The sequence below is a fragment of the Triturus cristatus genome, chromosome 6 (genome assembly GCF_964204655.1).
Source record: "Triturus cristatus chromosome 6, aTriCri1.1, whole genome shotgun sequence".
Lineage (NCBI taxonomy): Eukaryota > Metazoa > Chordata > Amphibia > Caudata > Salamandridae > Triturus > Triturus cristatus.
Window position 1 is genome coordinate 1285561111 of NC_140589.1, and position 19551 is coordinate 1285580661.

At 43.5% G+C, this 19551-nt stretch overlaps 1 long non-coding RNA gene across 2 annotated transcripts in view; it reads right to left on the minus strand.

The window, feature by feature from the left end:
- LOC146821291 (uncharacterized) overlaps positions 1 to 19551 on the minus strand; it is a 140999-nt gene that overhangs the window by 69270 nt on the left and 52178 nt on the right. For both annotated transcript variants that reach the window (XR_014962695.1, XR_014962694.1), the window contains exons 3-5: positions 17474 to 17530; positions 1692 to 1846; positions 1512 to 1576 (exon numbers count right to left, since the gene is read on the minus strand). This is a non-coding gene — a long non-coding RNA (uncharacterized LOC146821291). The remainder of the gene's footprint in view (positions 1 to 1511; positions 1577 to 1691; positions 1847 to 17473; positions 17531 to 19551) is intronic.

The following is a 19551-nucleotide window of genomic DNA, read 5'->3' on the forward strand; positions in this document are numbered from 1 at the left end:
AGGAGCAAATCCTCTATGTCGTCTCCCCCAAGATTCACGAGCAGATCCAGTTTCTTGCCCTCCACGACGTCCGTTGCCCGCATGTAGCGTTCAAATTTCCTCATCCATTTCTCCCATCTGATGCCCGCTTGAGGTTCCGATGTGTTGAATGGTAGTGGCCTGCGGAAGACAGCTTGTGTGCTCTTTTTGTCGTCGTCACTCATCTTCTTCCTTTATTCCTTTTCGCTTCCTTATTAATTTCCTTATGTCACCCTTTTCTTTCTTTTGTTTGTCCTTTGCTTCTCTATTGCCAGTATTTGTCGTTATTTGTTGTTATTTCCCTTCAATTCTGTCTTTTTTTTTTTTTGCACTGTTGCCTGACTTCAAAATGGCCGCCGTGTGTTCCTGGCTGCCTATTTGTCCTTTTTGCCTCACCTCAAAATGGCCGCTGTACTCTCGCGTTGTTTTGTGCTAGTTTTGCACTTGCCTGGCCTTTCAAAATGGCCGCCGTGTATTCCTGGCTCCTTATTGGTCCTCGCGCCTGACCTCAAAATGGCCGACGTAGTCTTGCGAGAGTTCGTTAAACTCAGGTGCGCGAGATCCTTATCTCCCCAGTTCACCGCTCGTTAGCCTCGCGTGATGTTCTTTCTTAGCTTTCCTTCTTACTTGGTTATTACGACCGGGGTGGGTTCCCGCACCAATGTTTGTTCGTCCTTTCTTCTTCTTCTTGCCGCTCCGGACCAGGGTGGGCTCCTGGCTCCGATTTTTTTTTAGCGACACCGGGTGGGCTCCGACAGTCGCAGCGGCGATGTTCTTCGAGATCCCTCCTTCGATCGCCAGATGTCGTGTCGCAACGCCACAAAGAGGACACAGTACACGGTATGGTGTATACAAACTTTATTCTTCTTCTCTCCGCGTGCCCACGTCTGCCCTGCTCCTCTGCTTCCTGCCTTCTGTCCCCTCCCCACACCCTGACCGGATGTGGTGTCCGGTGACCTCCCTGCCCTTCGTCCAGTTCAGGGTCCTAGTGTCCATTCCCAGGACACTACAGCTATCAGTAATCCGACACCATCAGGTGGGCGAGTTTGCGTCAAGCCTATTTGGATGTCCCTGTTGTGCTAGCGTTGTCCTAGTGGCTGTTTGCTGACGGATTGAGTCCCTGGTGGAGTAGAGACTGGTAAATACTACTGATTTATGTGTCAGTATACATATATGTTGTGTTTGCTCCTAAAATATTTGTAGGTAATGTGTTATGGCACTTTTCTTACATATTACATAGCACACAAACAACACACAAACATTATTGAATGCACACCCACAGGCACCACAAGCACAACACCCACAACCACCACACAACATCAATTTGTTTTTAAGTGTCAATACAGGTGTGTTCATTTTACCTTGATGAGTAACAAAATGTACACTAATTCACTACACATAAAAAAATGCATACAATAGTAATGTAAAAAATCACGAGACTAAAGCAATTGTCAACACGCTATTCACAGTAAGACAAGTATAAAGAAGCTTACCTCAGATCCCGGTGAAAACGGAGTTGATAAACGTTGTGGTCATGTAGTAGCAGCAAAGGGAAGACCTGGACAATGGGGTTCAAGATGGAAACGGAAGTGGGAAACAAAAAAAAGTATGTTTCTACCTCATTTCCTTTGATTCCACCATCTCAAAGTAGGAGGTATCCCTGCCACAGTTACCTTGACGGAAAGGCACATCGTGATTGGCCCAGCGGTAATCTTGGTTGGACTCCCGCCAACAGCCATTGGCGCCTATGACGCCTTTGATGCGAGTGAAAATTCCTGGCGGTATCTGCGACACTTGGGTGGTCTTTTATCCATGGACCGGCTAATATCTAAATAGAGGGGGAGGAATGACAAGTAGGCGGGTGGTGAAATTGTCATAAAAGTGATGGTGGGGCCAGATCCGGTAAGATCTAAATCAGGCCCAAAGTCAGTAATGATATGACTGAAAAAAATCGGAGAAAGTTTCTGCCTGCTCAATAAAAAGTGAAGACAAATATATGCAAAATTGGAATATATAATATAAAGTTGGTTTGTTTTATTACCTCAGTGCTAAGAGGCCATTAATGCATGTGATGATGCTTGAATAATAAGTTTAACTTAAATGAGTCCTAACATAGGCTTAAATAAAGAATGTTTTATTACTCAAGTCAAAACAAGCTTTATTCGGTTAAAAGATACAACCATAAAAGCATCCTAAAAGCAAAAAGAGGAAAACATGTTCGTAATTAATCGCAGGGGAGTATGATAAAATGCATTTGGGTTCGTACATAAAGTGTCATGTGCAAGATATACAACCATAAGAGCATCCTAAAAGTAAAAACATGTTCACATTTCATCGCAGGAATTACGATAAAGTGCATTTAAGTTCCACTAGCAAGCCCAACAAACCTTATACATAAAGTGTCATATGCAGGATATACAGCCTTTAAAAACATCCTAAAAACAAGACATTTTCACCTTTCATCATGGGGAAGTACGATAAAGTGCATGTGAGTTCCAGTAGCCAGTCCAAAGATCATTATACATAAAGTGCCATGCACAAGATATACACTCAAAAGCATAACTCATATCCGATAGTTGTCAGTGTACATCCTATCATCTTCATATGTAAGGGCCTCAAGGCGTGAGTTATTATTCCTAATTCTAATCGGCTTCTGGATGTAAACCGCTACTGTATTACAGATTCTAATATTTGCAAGATTACAAATATACTCAAAAGCAGTTTTGTATGTGAACAGTCTCTCCTTTAAAAACAGTGGCCGTAATAAACCTTTTCTTAGATTTCTATAAAATCCACAAAATAAAACAAAATGCAAAGCTGTCTGGTCTGACTTTCCATCGCAAGGACACTTTGGATGGTTTCCTGTCCACTTCCCCTTGGATGGCAACACAATAAAAAAATGGGCTATTCCCATTCTCAATCTGGTGAGATAAAATCTGTGTTTTATGTTTGCAACCTGGATTAAATAATGTTAAATCCCTGTCCCCAGTGTCCTATCATTGTATGCCTTGATAGTCTGTTTTGAAGTAGCCTCAACCTCCCTTTGCCTGCTCCGAGATTCTATGATTGCAGTTTTCAGATCCTGTTCTATTAATCTTAGCAATGCCCCTGTTTGTTAGTCTGTTTAGGTAGGTATATCAGCTGCTATTGTGTTTTTTGTATGTTCTCACTATATACTAACTGGACAGTGCAGCCCTTTATCCTTTTGAGTTTGATATAACGATGATGTCGCATATCATAAATAATTCAGTGCAGGTTCAGACAAAGACAAAAAATTGGCCCGGGCACCAAAATAAAAGTGGCCCCCATTAATGACCGAGATAGCTAAAAAAAAGGCCCACTTTTGCAAATCAGGGAAGTTTTAAACTTGTTAAGTGTTTTGCAAGGTATGGAAGCCTGTATACATTTGTTGTTGCTGCAGGCAATGTTTGTGGTAATATTAAGGAAATCAACAGCAAAATTGTCCCACCCTACCATAAAACAGACCCCCTAAACAGCCAAAAAAACACCCATACACTGACCTGTCTGAGCAGTCTTTTTTCAACATTTCAAGATTGCCCTCTAGGTGAGTCTGACCCAACTATACTGTCATTATACTATAGGCAGTTGCTTAACCCTTTAGCTGGCTCAACTGACACAGTCTGAAGAGCTGGATGCTCCAGTCACTGCCCAAACTCAAATCCAGGATTAAGATGCTGAGCAGCTGTTAAAACCTATGGCAGAGAAGGCTCCCCATTGTAGTTCTAGCATGTAATAGCTCCTAGACCATTGGACTTCTACATGTCAGCCGTGGGCTCTGGTGGACTTGTTCTACTGGACCTCTCGGCCGCTTTTGATACGGTCCATCATGTGGTTTTGATGGACCGTCTATCTGCGGCCGGGGTCACTGGCAAGGCTTGGGATCTTCTTAGGTCATTTCTGACCAAAAGAACTCAAACAGTGGACTTAGGCAAATACAAATCAAGACCTTTCGCTCTTCCCTGTGGGGTCCCAGAAGGGTCCTCACTTAGTCCTACCTTGTTTAACGTGTATGTGGCGCCGCTAGCCGTTGTGATCAGATCATTTGGGTTTCAGCTGACCACATACGCGGACGATACACAAATTGTGTTATCTATTAAAAGGGGGGCTGAAACCGAGATTGGATCCAGTTGTCATAATTGTATGCAGGCGATCTCTGCCTGGATGGCATCGAACTGTTTGAAGCTCAATGCTGACAAAACGGAAGTGATTGTGTTTGGGAATAGCACTAACCTCTGGACTCCGGATTGGTGGCCAGCAGAAATGGGCTCACTCCCACTACCTGTGGTTCGAGCCAAGAACCTGGGAGTGATTATTGATTCCAAACTCTCCTTCGGAGACCAAGTTAGCAGGGTTGTTTCTTCCTGTTTTTTCATTTTAAGAACCCTTCGGAAAATTAAATTCCTCCTCCCTGAAGATAGCCTAAAGACAGTTGTCACGGCTTTTATTCTATCTAGATTAGACTATTGCAATAGTCTTTACATCAATATCCAGGAGAGACACTTGGCTAGACTACAGATTGTACAGAATGCGGCAGCCAGGCTGATCACAGGGACACCCAGATTTGTCTCTGTGAGGAAGGGTATCAGGACACTCCATTGGCTGCCCGTCAGGCAACAAATTCAGTTTAAAGCACTGTGCGTTGTTTTTAAGGCACTCAGTGGAATTGGTCCTGATTTTCTGAAACGTGCCTTTCAGTGGTATGTTCCTGGAAGAGCTCTGCGCTCGACTCAGGCTAATCTAGTCACCCTCCCCCGCTTTAACAAAACCAACTGGGGAGGTAGGAGTTTCTGCCATTGCGCTGCGAAGGCTTGGAATGGGCTGCCTCCTAAACTCAGGAAGCTCACGGACCTTCTTTCTTTTAGGAAAGAATTAAAGACATGGCTATTTTCTAAATCTTCTTATTAGCATTTCACAGACCAATCTCAGGTGGATAGCTTACAGCGCCAGGACACCTCAGGGTAACAGAGCGCTATACAAGTCTTTTTAACATTAACATTAACATTAACTTCCTCCATTCACAAGGAAGGCTGTTGTGGTCACGCTCCCAAAAACCCAATGAAGATCCATTTGATGTGAGGGCTTATCATCCTCTATTCATGCTAAATCTATATGGCAAAATATTCAGTAAGGTACTTGCAGGCAGATTGAATGAGGTGCGACTGACTCATACATCCAAACTAATCTAGATTTAGACCACATAAATGCAATACACAGAACATTAGACATTTTCTCCATATACTAAGTGGCCCATTGACATTTGCTCCACTACCAGTGGTGGCTCCTTTGATATGGGAGAGGCCTTTAACTACTTAAGCTAGGAATAAGAGCCTGTTTATCGTCCTGGGAGAGATGAGGTTTGGGAATGATATCACACAATGGATCAGACTCTTCAGCACACTCCCTAGTGCATGAGCAAGTGTGGCCAGTAATAGCAGCCTCATGGCCAGTGTATGGAGTAGCCAAAGATGCCCCTTGTCACCGTTGTGGTGGGTGCTGGAATTGAAACCAGTGGAGACACAGTCCAGAAGAGAGAAGCCACTAGGGCCAGATGACTACTCAATTAGGTACACTCGCTCTCATTATATGCAGATTGTTGTGACAGAAAGGTCTTTGCATGGTAACAGACGTGTACCTCTCCCCTGAGTGCCTAACTGTACTGATGTCTGGATTTAGAGGCGAGGGAGTCTAGCCATAGACTCTGAGCTGCACCTTCCTGAGAAAGAGGAGGACAACTCGCCTACAGGAGGAGAGACCCTGCCAAAGCAAGGAGTGTATCCTCTGTTAGGTTTGAAAACCCCATCCTCGTTATGCACTTGTTCCGTATTATATTAGGTTAGCAGTGTGCGGCTAAATTAGACGCCATTCGTATTCACGTTATGCAACCCACTGAGTTATCTCTGCAATATGCGAGCTTCAGTTAGCGAGTGTGACTCCATTTTGTATTTCGCAACATCTATTAGGGTGTGTCTGAACTAGGCCCCATTATTCATCTTGCTTGCCTCAGATGAACACTGTGTTTAGTTATTATTTTCTTTTCTGTTCAAGGTTGCCTTCTGACTTACTAATGAATAGGCTATTCTGCCCTTGCACCCCTATCCGTGTGTGTAGCTCTGCTGCCATGTTAGGAGTCACTGAGACCCAGCATGGCAACCTTGAGACTGTGATAGTGTGTACCAATCTAGCAGGTGGTAGCCCATCCTTCTGTGCCTCCTTCATTCATGTTCGGCCAAAGCCGGTAACTTTCCACTGTGGGGGTGGTTGGAGGTTCTTGGGAGGAATGGTTATGCGTTGCAGACAGTTGGGGGGTCAGTCTCTAGGCAGACATCTTAGGGTGCAGGTCAGATTCGACTACTCTTCAGAGTATTGCTAATAAACAACTGTTTGTATTCTCTACTGTCTGACCGACTCTTCATTTGGTAGAAGGCAAGTAGGTGGTTGTAGATAACCCGGGTGGCCACTAAGGGCCACTTCCTTTGCCTCCCACAGCCTGCCCCTGAGGAGTAGGCAGGCAGGAAGGCTGAACATGATTTTTATTTGCAACTTGTCAAGCATAAAATAGAGCAAAAGCTGGCACTGGGGTAAAAAGAGAATGGCTCAAGAGAGAAGTCAGAGGGAGCTGGACATCAGAGCCAAACCAGCAGAGTCTAGCAACAATGCTGGCACTATTCACACAGTGTTCCATAGAGAGGTGAGAGTCCACATACTACAAGACCTGGTGGCCAGTTATGTTGTGGGAGATGACATAGACAAATGTTTTTCTGCATATGCGGTAACCCTTATAATGCACAGAGTCCCAAAGGGAGATTAGGGAACAAGACTGAGAAACACATGCCCACAGTGGGGAGGGATAGCCTTCTGACACTAGAGGTGGGGTGCTAGAAATGGGGTTTATGGTTGTCAGAGTATGCACCCTGTACAAGCAGGAATCGCCACTCTAATCAGAGTAAGCTAGATTCACACAAAAAAGATAACATGTGCTCACCCTCTGATAGCTTGACATAAGGCAGAGCAGACAGGCTTATCTAAAGAGGCAATGTGTAAAGTATTTGTGCAACATAGTACACATAACGCAATGAAAACAACACACAAATACCCCACATAGGGTTAGAACAATAAGTTATACTTATATGAGTAAAAGAAGACCAAAATGACAAAAATCCAATAAGTAAAAACAGAGTTATGAATTTTTAAAGATTTAATCAAAATGTAGCGCTTAGAAGCAATTCGCGATTAGGGGTTACTTGCAATCATGCTGGATGAGGGTAAACCAAAAGTTCAGGCTGACTGCAATGGAGTCTACAGGACTCATGCAGGTCCTGCTAAAAAAGGACCTTGGATGGAGGAAGCGTCTCAATACGTTGGTTCCTATCCATGCAGGTGATGAAGGCTTCGTCGTCAAGCTGTGCCGTCTATTGTTGTAATCGAACTGCGCAGTCTGTTGAGGCAATGTCGTCGACCAGTTCTGGTGTCGAAGGCAATGTATCAGTTTCCATCAGCGCAAAGTCATCACTGCGCCTTTTTGATGGTTATGTACAGCAGAAGTCCCCTTGCAAGGGCCCTGGACAGGATTGGCACCACTTGGCAGGGCATAACTCACAGGTAGAGACCAGATGCCGTTGCAGGGTTGAAGGAAGTCTTTGATGACCCGAGACTTCCGAACAAGGGGCAAGCTAGGAAGCCCTTGGAGTCACTCTGGTTTCAAATGAGATAGGCCCAGTCATTGTCCTCAGCAGGACAGAGATCAACAGGGAGTAGGCCAGCACAGCAAAGCAGAAAAAATATTCTTCCAGAGCAGTAGTCAAACAGAGTGGCAATCCTTGCAGTTCATTAGCCTTTACTTCTGGAATAGTTCTTGACAGATCCAGTACGGTACTGTCTTGGTCAGAGACCCAGTACTTATACCAAGTGGTGCCTTTGAAGTGGGGTTGAGTTCAAAGAAGGGTCTTTGAGGTGCACACATGTACGTTTTTCCCTGCCCTGGCTCCAGACTATCAGTAGGGGATAACCAGCCCTTTGTCTGGGAAACAGACACAGCTTATTCAGGTGTAAGTGTTAGCTCCACTCTTTCTTCCTGCTCAGGAAGAGCCATTAGAATGCAGATGAGCATGCAGACACACCTAACCTTCCTGTGTTTGTGGCTGTCTAGAGGGAATGCACAAATTCTAAGTGTCACCCACCCCAGACATGCATTGGACACAGGCTGCAGGCACACAGATCAGTAAGAGCAGATAAATGCCCACTTTTTAAAAGTTATATAAGGCAACAATGTTTCAACGGGTAATTCCTTATGAAAGCAAATATCATATATAACAGATTAATGTCAAGCACATGGAAAAAGGGATAACCCAATGATTTAAAGAAGACCAGGGAAGTAGTCGGTATATTTTGAGATAACAGTAGTTGTATCAGCACTCCATTACAATATTTATATGGTAACCCAAGGTACACTGTGCACAAAGTTGCTTGTGGAAAGGTTAACCGTGCAAGGGACATGTGCAAAAGGTGAGATACCAGCGAACAACAGCGCAAAAAGGCAAAGAATGATAGATGGTTACAAAAACAGTAGGTAGGACATATTTACCGGATTTGCACTGTTTTTGGAACCACGATGACACCTAGAGAAGCGCTGAATAGTCTACTGTGTTTCGACCCGGATGATTTCAGAACATCATCAGGACTGTGTTACTTAAAGTTGGATGGTGCTATTCGGGGGATTGCAAGGAGGGATGCTATCAAAGGGAGCAGATGGAGGTAGAGGGCAAGGAAAGAAGCGCGTTGCAGACAGCAAGAAGGGGCTACCTGTGGGACAAGTAACCCGATTAACTTTACATGAAGGTAATTCACGAATGGAAAGTATCCAGGTAGGTTCTGCAGGAGAGGAAAAGGATCCAATCAATGTAGGGATAGATGCAACAAACCTTATACAAGAGAAATGGAAGGCAAAGGGCTCATACATGGATGCTTACTGGGTCAGCATGGTGTGTAGGGTGTGATAATCAAGGAGCCCGGTATCGAGTAGATCCATGGGCTCGAAGGAGCAGTATAGTGTCAGAATGGGCGAGGAAAAAATTAAATGTGTTCGGAATTTATAGTAATCCGTGGGCTGGGAGTGTCAATCATGCTCGGTAAACAGAAACGGAGTGGGACCGATCCGTAGGTGTAGGTAATAAAGGGGCGAGATGAGCGGTAGAAAAAAGGTGGTGGGGGGAGAGCTACAGTGGTCATGTGTGGGAAGGCGTCGTGAAGCAGCAATCACCTTAAATGAAGTGAGATCCAGGCCTCCTTGTGGCTGGAATGAATCCAGGTGTGCCTTAGACATTATCGCCTCAGGGAATGGAGGGTCTACGGGCGCGCTATGTAATTGCACTATGTAGTCACGTGGGAGTGGAGGGGAAAAGGAAAAGGACTAGAACGGCACCCTAGGGACAGGAGGTGCCCCGGGGGTAACGAAAGGGGATGGCCGAAACAAAGAAAGGGCTCCTAACAGGGCACAAGGTAGGAAAAGAAAGAACTTTATTGAGTACATTAAATTGTCAAGAAAGACATGGGTATGTATGCCAGAAGCAATTAAGGTGATGGAAGTTAACAATACTAAGCAAATTATACATCAAGCAAGCAGATTAAGTAGGCATCTGGAATGGCAATACAAAAACAGATAAGCAATACAACCATGTCAAAAGGTAGTTAAAACAGAAAGGCAAGTAAAAAACTAATAATAAATAAATCTGCAATATTAACCCTTTCGATGCGCATGACGGAGCGGTTCCGTCATGCGCATCGGTTGCGCTGTGCGGATGACGGAACCGCTCCGTCATGGCCCCGCACGCGCACGAACCCTTCAGCACAGCGCGGTACTCCGCGCTGCGCTGAAGGGGTTAAGAAAATACATATCTACAGAGGCAAGCAGGATGGCGAATGCTCCAGACAGCACTGCTTGTATGAGTCACCTGTGATGTGCACTGAGGGGGGGAGAGGAAAACATGGGGCAACCCATGTGGGGTAAAGGAATGATTGTGGGGAAGTTAGGCCACTGGAGGGATACAATAGTTCGCATGGTTAGCCATGGGTGTTAATTAACATTAACGGTGGAATTCCATTCATCCACTGTGTTCAGCCCATGGTTTACAGTGTCACAGAGTGCAATCCACCTTCATTCACTCTTGTTGGGGAGTAGTTGTAGGTCAGCTCCACATAGGGGTAGTGTGGGTTGGTCGATGACCTGCCAAGTCAAACCAGTTTCGGAGTGCTTTATCTCCATGTAATGTGTGACTAAGGGTGCAGTCTTGACTTTACATTTAATGCAGCTTTTGTGCTGTATGATACGCTGCTTAACAATTTGAGTTGTTTGACCAATATATAGTAGGTTGCAAGGGCAGAGGATAGCATATATAATATTAGTGGTGCGGCAGTTGGAAAATTGTTTCAGTGGATATGTGTGACTCTTGTCCTTGAACTCTTCTGTGTTGAAAGTGGAATTTCTAAAATAGTAATGCTAAATCCAACTTTGGAGGATTTTTCAATACCATTACAAAGATTTAAAACATGATACAGATACTCCTTTCTAATCAAGAATTACAGCTTAAAAGTGTATTAAGGAATTACCAATGTTAACCCATGAGAGGAGTAGGCTTCACCATAGGGAAAAAGTAATTGGGGTGTTGTCAGTAGCAGGACATGCATAACTTAAAGATAAATGTCCTAGCTTTTACCTACACAGCACCTTGCCCGATGGGCTATCTAGAGCCTACTGTAGTAAATGAAGATTCAGAGTAGCCAGTAATTTAGGTGAAACAGGATTAGGTTTATTCACAAGGTAGTAGTCTCAGGTTACAGGTAAAGTAGGTCTGAAGGAAGTCTACTGAAGCAGCGTCCTTGCTGATCAGCACATGCATTCAGCTGACCGCTCTCTCAAATAATGCACACACCAGCATTCTAATTTCATCACAGTCACTCTGGCTGAGCATCAGGGGACATAATACTAAGAGTAGAAACCATGGCAAAGATGAAGATACCACAACCAACTTATGTGTAATAAAAGGGGAATTTGAGGCTTTGCAAAGGGTTTTAAATGCCAAGTTGAAGTGGCAGTAAACTACACATGCAGACTCTGCAGTGCAGGCCAGAGGCAGGTTTAAAAGGCTACTTATGTGGGTGGCACAATCAGTGCTTCAGTCCCAGAATATAATAAATCATTTGAGAGATGTCCAGAGGAAACTTGAGTGGCATGCATTTGAGAGGCATATGGCCCTGGTCCAAATACATTGTATGTTGTTAACCAACATCATACGAGCACAAGGTGAAAACGTAGCTCAAATGTCATAAGGTCAGATCCAGCTAGTTTCGGGTATAGCTCAAGGAAAAGGAGTAATGGCACAAGGTCCCATGGTGCTCTTATAGAAGTATGTTGCAGTTGAAGATCCAATTGTGCTTTTGTTGAATTATGAATGTGCTGCAAGAGCTAGGTGGAAAGGTACCTTTGTTGACTTGCAAAGCCCAAGCTGCTTATCAAGTTACTAACAACAAACAACCATCATTGTCGACAGCGCTAAATCTCTAGGGGCCATATGTAGAAAGCAAAATTGCGATCGCAAACGCCGAAATTCGCCGAATTTCGGCGTTTGCGATCGCAATTTTGCTAAGTGGTATGTAGGAATGCAAATCTGCGTGCAAAATAAGGAATCGCTAAATTTGCGATTCCTTATTTTGCAATTGCATTTAAGGAATCGCAAATTTTGCGATTCCTTAAATGCAATGTAAGAAGCACCAAATCGTGCAATTTGGCCTTAAAGAATCGCAAATTACCACCAACTACAGGTTGGTGGTAATTTGCGATTTCCTTCAAAAATGCATATTTGTGCATTTTTCAAAGTGGCATGTGGTGCACACACATGTCCTTAGGGCATGTATGTGTGCCACATGTGCGCCCATGCTCATTTCAGGGGTGCAACAGGGTGTCCTTTTGACACCCTGGCACACTTGAAATTGCATTCTCAATTTGCGATTCTCTAATTGAGAATCGCTAATTGAGAATGTCTTCCCATTCATTCCTATGTGCCTCTAGGCCTATAGGAATGAATGGGGAGGTATTCCTTAATTGCGAATTGCAATTTGCAATTAAGGAATATGTAGTATTCACAAAATTATTTGCTAATCCTACCTACATTCCGTTTTGCAATTCTCTAATTGCGTTTCCCTAAAAATTGCAATTAGAGAATCGTAAAACACGTTCTACCTACATATGGTCCTAGGTGTCATTCTTGACAAAAGACTCAACTTAATCTCCCACATCAACTCTATTGCCAAGAACGCACGGTACCAGTTGCGCCTTCTATGGGGGATCCGACGGTTCTTCCCGGAGAAAGACTTAAAAACCTTGGTACAATCGCTGGTTCTCTCAAGACTGGATTATTGCAATTGTCTTCTGACGGGCCTACCCAAATCCCACCTCTCCCCTTTGAAATCCATCCTCCATTCAGCAGCTCGCTTCATTTCAGGGTCTAAACGAAGCGACCACATCACTCCTATCCTGTCCTCTCTTCGATGGCTTCCGATTGAGGCAAGATCTATTTACAAAACTGCCTGCATCACACACATAGCCTTGCACACGTCCTCCCCTCGTTACCTGGCAAATAAATTGAAATTGTCTGGAGGCTCTCGACCCTCTCGTAATGCGGAAAGCTTCTGCTTGAGCCCCCCGTCTTCAAAAGGGAAAGATCGATGGCGCAATGCGGTGAGAATATGGAACTCACTTCCCCCATTGCTCCGTGCCACCTCCTCTACCCGGATCTTCAAAGCTGAACTCAAAACTCTTCTCTTACAAAGACACTTTCAGAACTAATACTTTCATACTCCGGCCCCTCTTGGAAGTTCGCTCTTCATTGTAAATTTGTATTTTTTCCTGTGCATCCCTCACCCCTGCGTGCTGTGTTGGATTTTGTGTTTGTGTTCCCTTCATTCTCAGGCCCCTCTTGGAAGTTCGCTCTTTGTTGTAAATTTGTATTTTTTCCTGTACATTCCTCTCCCCTGTGTGCTGTGTTGGATTTTGTGTTTGTGTACCCTTCATTTGTAGTCTGTGTAATGTTATATTCTGTACCACTTTTCTCTTGTAACATAACTAGCTCTATTGTACAGCGCTCTGACACCTTTGGGTAATGTCCGCGCTTTATAAAAATGCACTAAATAAAATAAATAAATAAAAAACACAGATAGAACTTCTACATATGCTGATATAAAGAAGGCTATTCTGGATCATCTTGGGGTTGATGACAAGATTTATAGAACTAAATTCAGGAAAGAAACAGGTCTACCAGGAGAAACGCCGAAGACCCAATTTTATAAGATAAGAGACTCTGCAGATAAATGGTTTAAATACATCTCTCTATCTTTAACAATATCTTGATGCATTACCTTATCAGATTAAAAAAATGCTGTGACAACATGCACGCCTTTCAATAGAACCGGGTGTTGAGATGGCCCCAACTTTTGCTGGAGTCCAGTCTCGCAGTATGCATAGAGAGTGGGAAAGACAGTCAAAGCTACTCCATTTGTTGGATCCAGGAATGGAAAGAACCCCTATAAAAGTGATACTTGAGCCCCCTAAAAATAGAATAGCATTCCCGGACTCCAAAACGCATGCTGGCACCCAGTGCTTTAAATGTGGGGAATGGGACCATATCGCCCAGTTTTGCAAAAAGAAAGTTGAGAAAAAGGAAGCGGAGCCCATTGGCATTAGCCATGCTCCTCGGTCCATTCTATATCCTCAAGAGATTGGACCCATCAATTATGTGAGTCTATATACTAACTATAAGTTGGTAACTGCCCTCTTAGACTCAGGGTGTAGGCAATCCATTGTTAAAGATTAATTGATTTTTTGTCCCAAGTTTTCCCTGATAAATATGTGGGCATCTGTTGTGTACATGGAGATACAAAAACCTACCCAGTAGCACACCTCGTTCTAACGAATCAATTGGGTCAGAATGCCTGGTTTAGGTTGGGGGAACTCCCCACCCTTCCTGAAAAGATTATATTGGGGACAGACAACTCCTATTTTTTTTACCTCTTACAGAATAACTTGAACTGAAATACAAGGATGGATGTCCCTGTAGTGGAACCTTAGGAGGCAGCGTTTCTAAAACCTGAGCCCTAGACCCTGGAAAGGCAATTGAGGATCGCTCAACTAAATGATGCTTTCTTACAAAATGCATGGCAGGCCTCTAAAAGGAGTCAGGACGATCCAAACTAAAAATTACGGCATTTTAGAATAAGGAAGGAGTTACTGTATCGTGTTGGGAAATCGAATGAGCAACCTCAGCTCCTTGTACCCCGGGAGTTTAGAGATCAGGTGATGCTCTTTGCCATTCCCACCTGCTGGCTGGTCACAGTGGATTAGTGAAAAATAGTCAAGCCATCTTAAAACACTTTTATTGGCCTGGCATCTATGCACAAATTAAACAATATTACGAGGAGTGTGACTTATTCCAGAAGAAAAATCTAAATCAACCTCCCCAAGTGCCTTTACAAACAATGCCTATAATAGGGAAACCATTGGGAAGAATTGCCATGGATCTTTTTGGACCTCTACCCTGCTAGGCAAGAGGGTATGAAAACATGGTAGTATTAGTAGATTATGCAGCATGTTACCCCAAAGCTATACATTTAGGGTCTATTCCTATTAAATCCATTACTTAACATCTAACAGAAGTGTTCTCTCACATGGGGCTCCCTCTTGAGCTTCTCACTGACCTGTGTACTCCATGTATTTCAAACCTAATGAAACAGGTACGTAGGCAGTTGGATATTAAACACCTAAGAATGTCTGTGTATCATCCCCAGACAGATGGTCTGGTCAAACGGTATAATGGTAGCCTCAAACTAACTCTTAAGAAGATGCTGTCTGGGGATGGTAAACATTTAGATAAACTACTGCCTTTGACCCTTTTTGTCCTCCATAGCCAGGTACAAATCAGCCTGAGGATCTCTGTTCTTGAATTGCTTTTTGGCAGGCAAACTCATGGGAAGTGTGGGATGAAAGATACAAAACATGAAACAGATTCCCTCCTAGACTATGACACCTAATTAAATTACCGTCTGGTGGTGAAGCTGCGGACTGTGACTCATGAGAATCTAAAAAAGAGCCAGCAAAAGCAGAAAATCTTCTATGACAGGGGGAAGAAGTGAAGAGAATACAAAGTAGGTGATTGGGTCCTAGTCCTATTATCATCTTCCAGCATCAAGATGAAAACCGAGTGGCAGGGTCCCTATAAAATATTTAAAGAAAAATGTTTGAGTTACTTATCAGTTGCTGTTGTCACCCAACAAGAAACACATCTACCACATAAATCTTTTGAAAAAGTGGTTAGTCCCATCTTCCAAAGACATACTCGTAATACTAGTAGGTCATACTCTTGAAGAAACCAATATAAATGACGCTCTCACCAACAGAGAAAAAATGCCCTGCTCCAAGTCCTTAACTCTTTCTCTGATATCTTTTTTGATCTGCCCAGTAGGACTCACCTTGCTGTACATTCCATCCTTACCCCTAAGACAGTAATAATAAAACAGTGGCCCTACCAAATGCTGGAAGTCTGTCTCAAAGGAATCCAGGCAGAAATTGAACATTTGTTGGAAATGTGGGTCATTATCCGCTCTACTAGTAGCTGCTGTTCACCAATAGCATTGGTAGCGAAACCAGATGGAAGCTTGCATTTCTGTATTGCCTTTAGCTCTGTCAGCAAGGTTTCTAACGTAGATGGGTATCCATTGCAGAGGGTTGATGAATTGATTGAGGGATTAGGTGAGGGACATTAAATCAACACCATAGACTTAACGAAAGGCTACTGGCAGGTCCCTTTGAATACCTGTGGCCAAGAAAAACAGCCTTTGCCACCACTGATCTGGTCTCTATTAATTTACAGTGCTTCCCTTTGGCCTTCATGGTGCCACAGCCACCTTCCAAAGGTCCATGAATTCCCTATTACAACAACTCCATGGTTACTCATCAGCTTACCTGGATGACGTTGTATAAAGTAAAACCTGGGAGGAGCATTATCGCCATCTTAAATTAATTCTCACTTAGTTACAGAGGGCTCATCTCCACATTAATGCAAAAAAATCCAAATTTGCATATAGCAAAGGCAAATATCCTGGATATCTCCTGTGGGAGGGAATCATTGAACCCCAAACTGAAAAAGTCAAGGCTTTTTTAGAAGCTGAAGGCGGCTCTTACTACCAGTCCTGTATTGATGTCTCCTGACTTTGAGAAACCCTTCATATTACAAACAGATGCATCTGATGTTGGCATTGAGGCTGTCCTATCACAAACAGACCAGGACGGCAATAAAAGATAGATTTATTTATATTAGTAGAAAGTTTTTCTCCTGTGAAAAACAAATATCCCAACATTGAAAAAGAGTGTTTTGCCCTTCATTGGCTAATAAGAAACTTCAATACTATTTGGAAGGATGACCCTTTGTTCTTCAAACGTACCATGCCCCTTTTGCGCATCTATTCACAAACAAAGGGAATACCGGCCGGATTCTACACTGATGCTTGTCTCTGCAGCCCTTTCATTTTGAAGTCACCCCATGAAAGGTAAAGATCAGGCAGATTCTGATTGTCTATCCTGTTTTACAGTTTTTTTCCAGTTGGAAGAATCTTAGGGAGGGGATGTGTGACCAGGAGTCCCATTTACCTGGAGTACGAATAGGAGAAACATTTTTTACACAGGCTGACCCCTGCGCCTTTAAGGATGATTCAACCAAGACTGAGGAGATAATACTTAACTTTTGGTGCCAGAGCCAGGACCAATACAGAACGACTCATGGATACCTGGGCGGCACATCACTAGAAGAGAAGGCGCGAGGGCCCAATGTGCCAAAGAAAATCCCAGCAGACGCCGATGGACAAGGAGCCGAGACCTCAGAAGCGGTGCCAGAGAAGAACAGTCACAACAGCTGCAGCTTCAAGACAAGATGGAGATGAGATACTGCAGCCAGCAGCGAGGGAGCCGGCTGCAGTATACGGAGAGGCTGTGTGCTGTTTGACGATGAAGAACCCCGCCTGTGTGCCAGCTGTCCTTGTCACACTCCCAGAGGAGAGAGGCTCCTGCAGGTGCATGATCGGGTTAGGCACGGGGAAGACGGCGGGGAGCGTAAGTGAAGGGGAGGCAGTGGACCACTATCAAATGCAGTCTTAGTCAAATACTTTGGTTTCGACTAGTGTGACTACGCTGTCGTGGGTAGCCCTACAAACACCCTACATCTACAATTCAGGGCCCTTGGAGAACCTCCCCCCTTTTCTTTTGTTTTTGTTTGGATCACATATCACATACATCACATACTAAGCACTATTTAGTTAAGCACTGAGGAAGAGGGCTACTGCTCTATAAACACAATGAAGGTGGTGGTTTACAACCGATGGATAGTGGGTAACTTACATGCCTTGCTTTCCTTTTCTCTCTGGGAGAATGGCGCGGTTATTCCTGATTCCAGATCTGTAAAGAAAAGGGAGAAAGTGATTAATCCTTTACCTACTGCAAAGACTGCATGTTAGCAAATTATATGACATTGTGCAGACATAGCATTGCTCCCTTGGCCTCTTATTATAACCCAGGATGGCGAGGATATCACACATGTATATTTATTACGCAAGATGGGCACACTCCTGATGATATTGTGAGAATGGACAGATATTGCTATCCAAGGGTCCTTGTACATAAGCTAAATTCTCTGACAAAATCAATATCAATATCAACAGTTATTTTAGAAAAACGGGTGCAGATCGCAACCTGTAAAAATCTCCAAAACACTGAAATCCATCCATTTAATAGTCCTTTAAAATTGCCATGATGCTATACAAATAACCTACCATGAATAATGCATGGTTTCACATCATGGGTGTGCTTTTGGAGTTTATTCAGTTTATTTATTTTAAAATATTTAGCTGGATCCCCTGTCTTGTGGTGATGTCCAGTAAGATTTATGTAAGAACTCCCTCTTCTAGTTAGTCTTCGAGGAGGTTGAGTCCGCCTTGGTGGTATTATCCTACCAGGGTGGGGAGAGGATTCCTATGATGAAGCATAACACTATAAAGTGTGTGAGGTTTCCTCTTCCATTAAGAATGACTTTCCACTAGCAGTAATCTAAGGTTTGATTTTCGCTCAGTCAATATACATGTCAGAGCCAATTAATTATGAAGCACTAAGTACAAGGCTCATCAAATCTTTGATAACAATTGCCACTGTACACTTATGTGCTGTTGGATGTTATGTGAAGGGACATACAGTTCCATACCCTTCTCTTCTACCCAAATTGTGTTCCCAGGGTCTAGGCATTGGCTAGAGTCCCTCAGGACCTTGCCCACCCCATCTCCTTTGGTGAAAAACCGGAGTGTGTTCATGAATAATAAGCTTTCCATGAAACCACATGTGGCTAGAGTTACTGTTACTCCCCTTGCAGTTTTCAGATTGCTTAAAAAGATTCTCTGTCTGATCCCTTTAGCGGCTGAAAGAAGGATCTTAATCATATCCAGAATGGATTATTGTAATGTGCTGTACCTAGGTGCTAATAAGGCCCTGGTTCAGCGCCTTTATATTGCGCAAAACTCTGCTGCTAGGCTGCTCTTTCATTTATCAAAATCTGCCTCAGTCTTCCATTTGCTTCGGGAATTGCATTGGTTTAGGATTAGCAAGTGCAGTGAGTTTAAAGCACTGTGCTTGATGTTTAAAGCGAACCAGGGCATAGGACCCAGCTACATTCAAGAACTGGTGGCTCCATACCCGTACCCTCAGATCCTCAAATCAAACCCTGTTCTCGGTACCGAGGTTTCGTTTAACTCTTATGAAAGGCTGTTCTTTTTCATATCTTCCCGCAGCTTTAAGGAATTGTTATTCACTCTTGAGCGTCCGCAAGGGTCTGAAAACCTGCCTATTTTAGCCACCTGCATAAAGCCACTTATCTGTACTCTGACCTGCAAAGGGAAACCCTTTGGGTTAGCTGTGCGCACTACAAGTTGCATAATAATAATAATAACAACTACTCATTTTTTGGCATAAAAATAATACATTAAATGGTGACATTTACCTGCTTTGCAAATGCATTTGAAATTACCGGTGTGTAGCTAAAAGAAGTTTCAGAAAATAATTTGGAGTGCATTATGTGCTGAGGTTTTTTAGAAGTGGCACATTATGTACACCATAGCAATCTGGCGCAAACACGGTTTGCGATAAAATGACCTAATGCGCACAAAGATTTGCACACAGCATCTTATTAGGCTCATTGCATGCTACACAACAATAACCCCTCCCACTAATTTACTGCTCATGCACTTTCAACATTTCCAATAGACAATATGCCTGCTGCCTGTGTAGGCCATGGGCACGGTGGTTATCCATAGTACTGTGTGTGCGCATTACCTGCAGCCATACAGCCACCCGCAAAGATCAGTACTACTTCACTACTCCGTGAAAATGCGAAACAATTTTGGAGTTGGTAATATGATGGCAGTACTACCTCC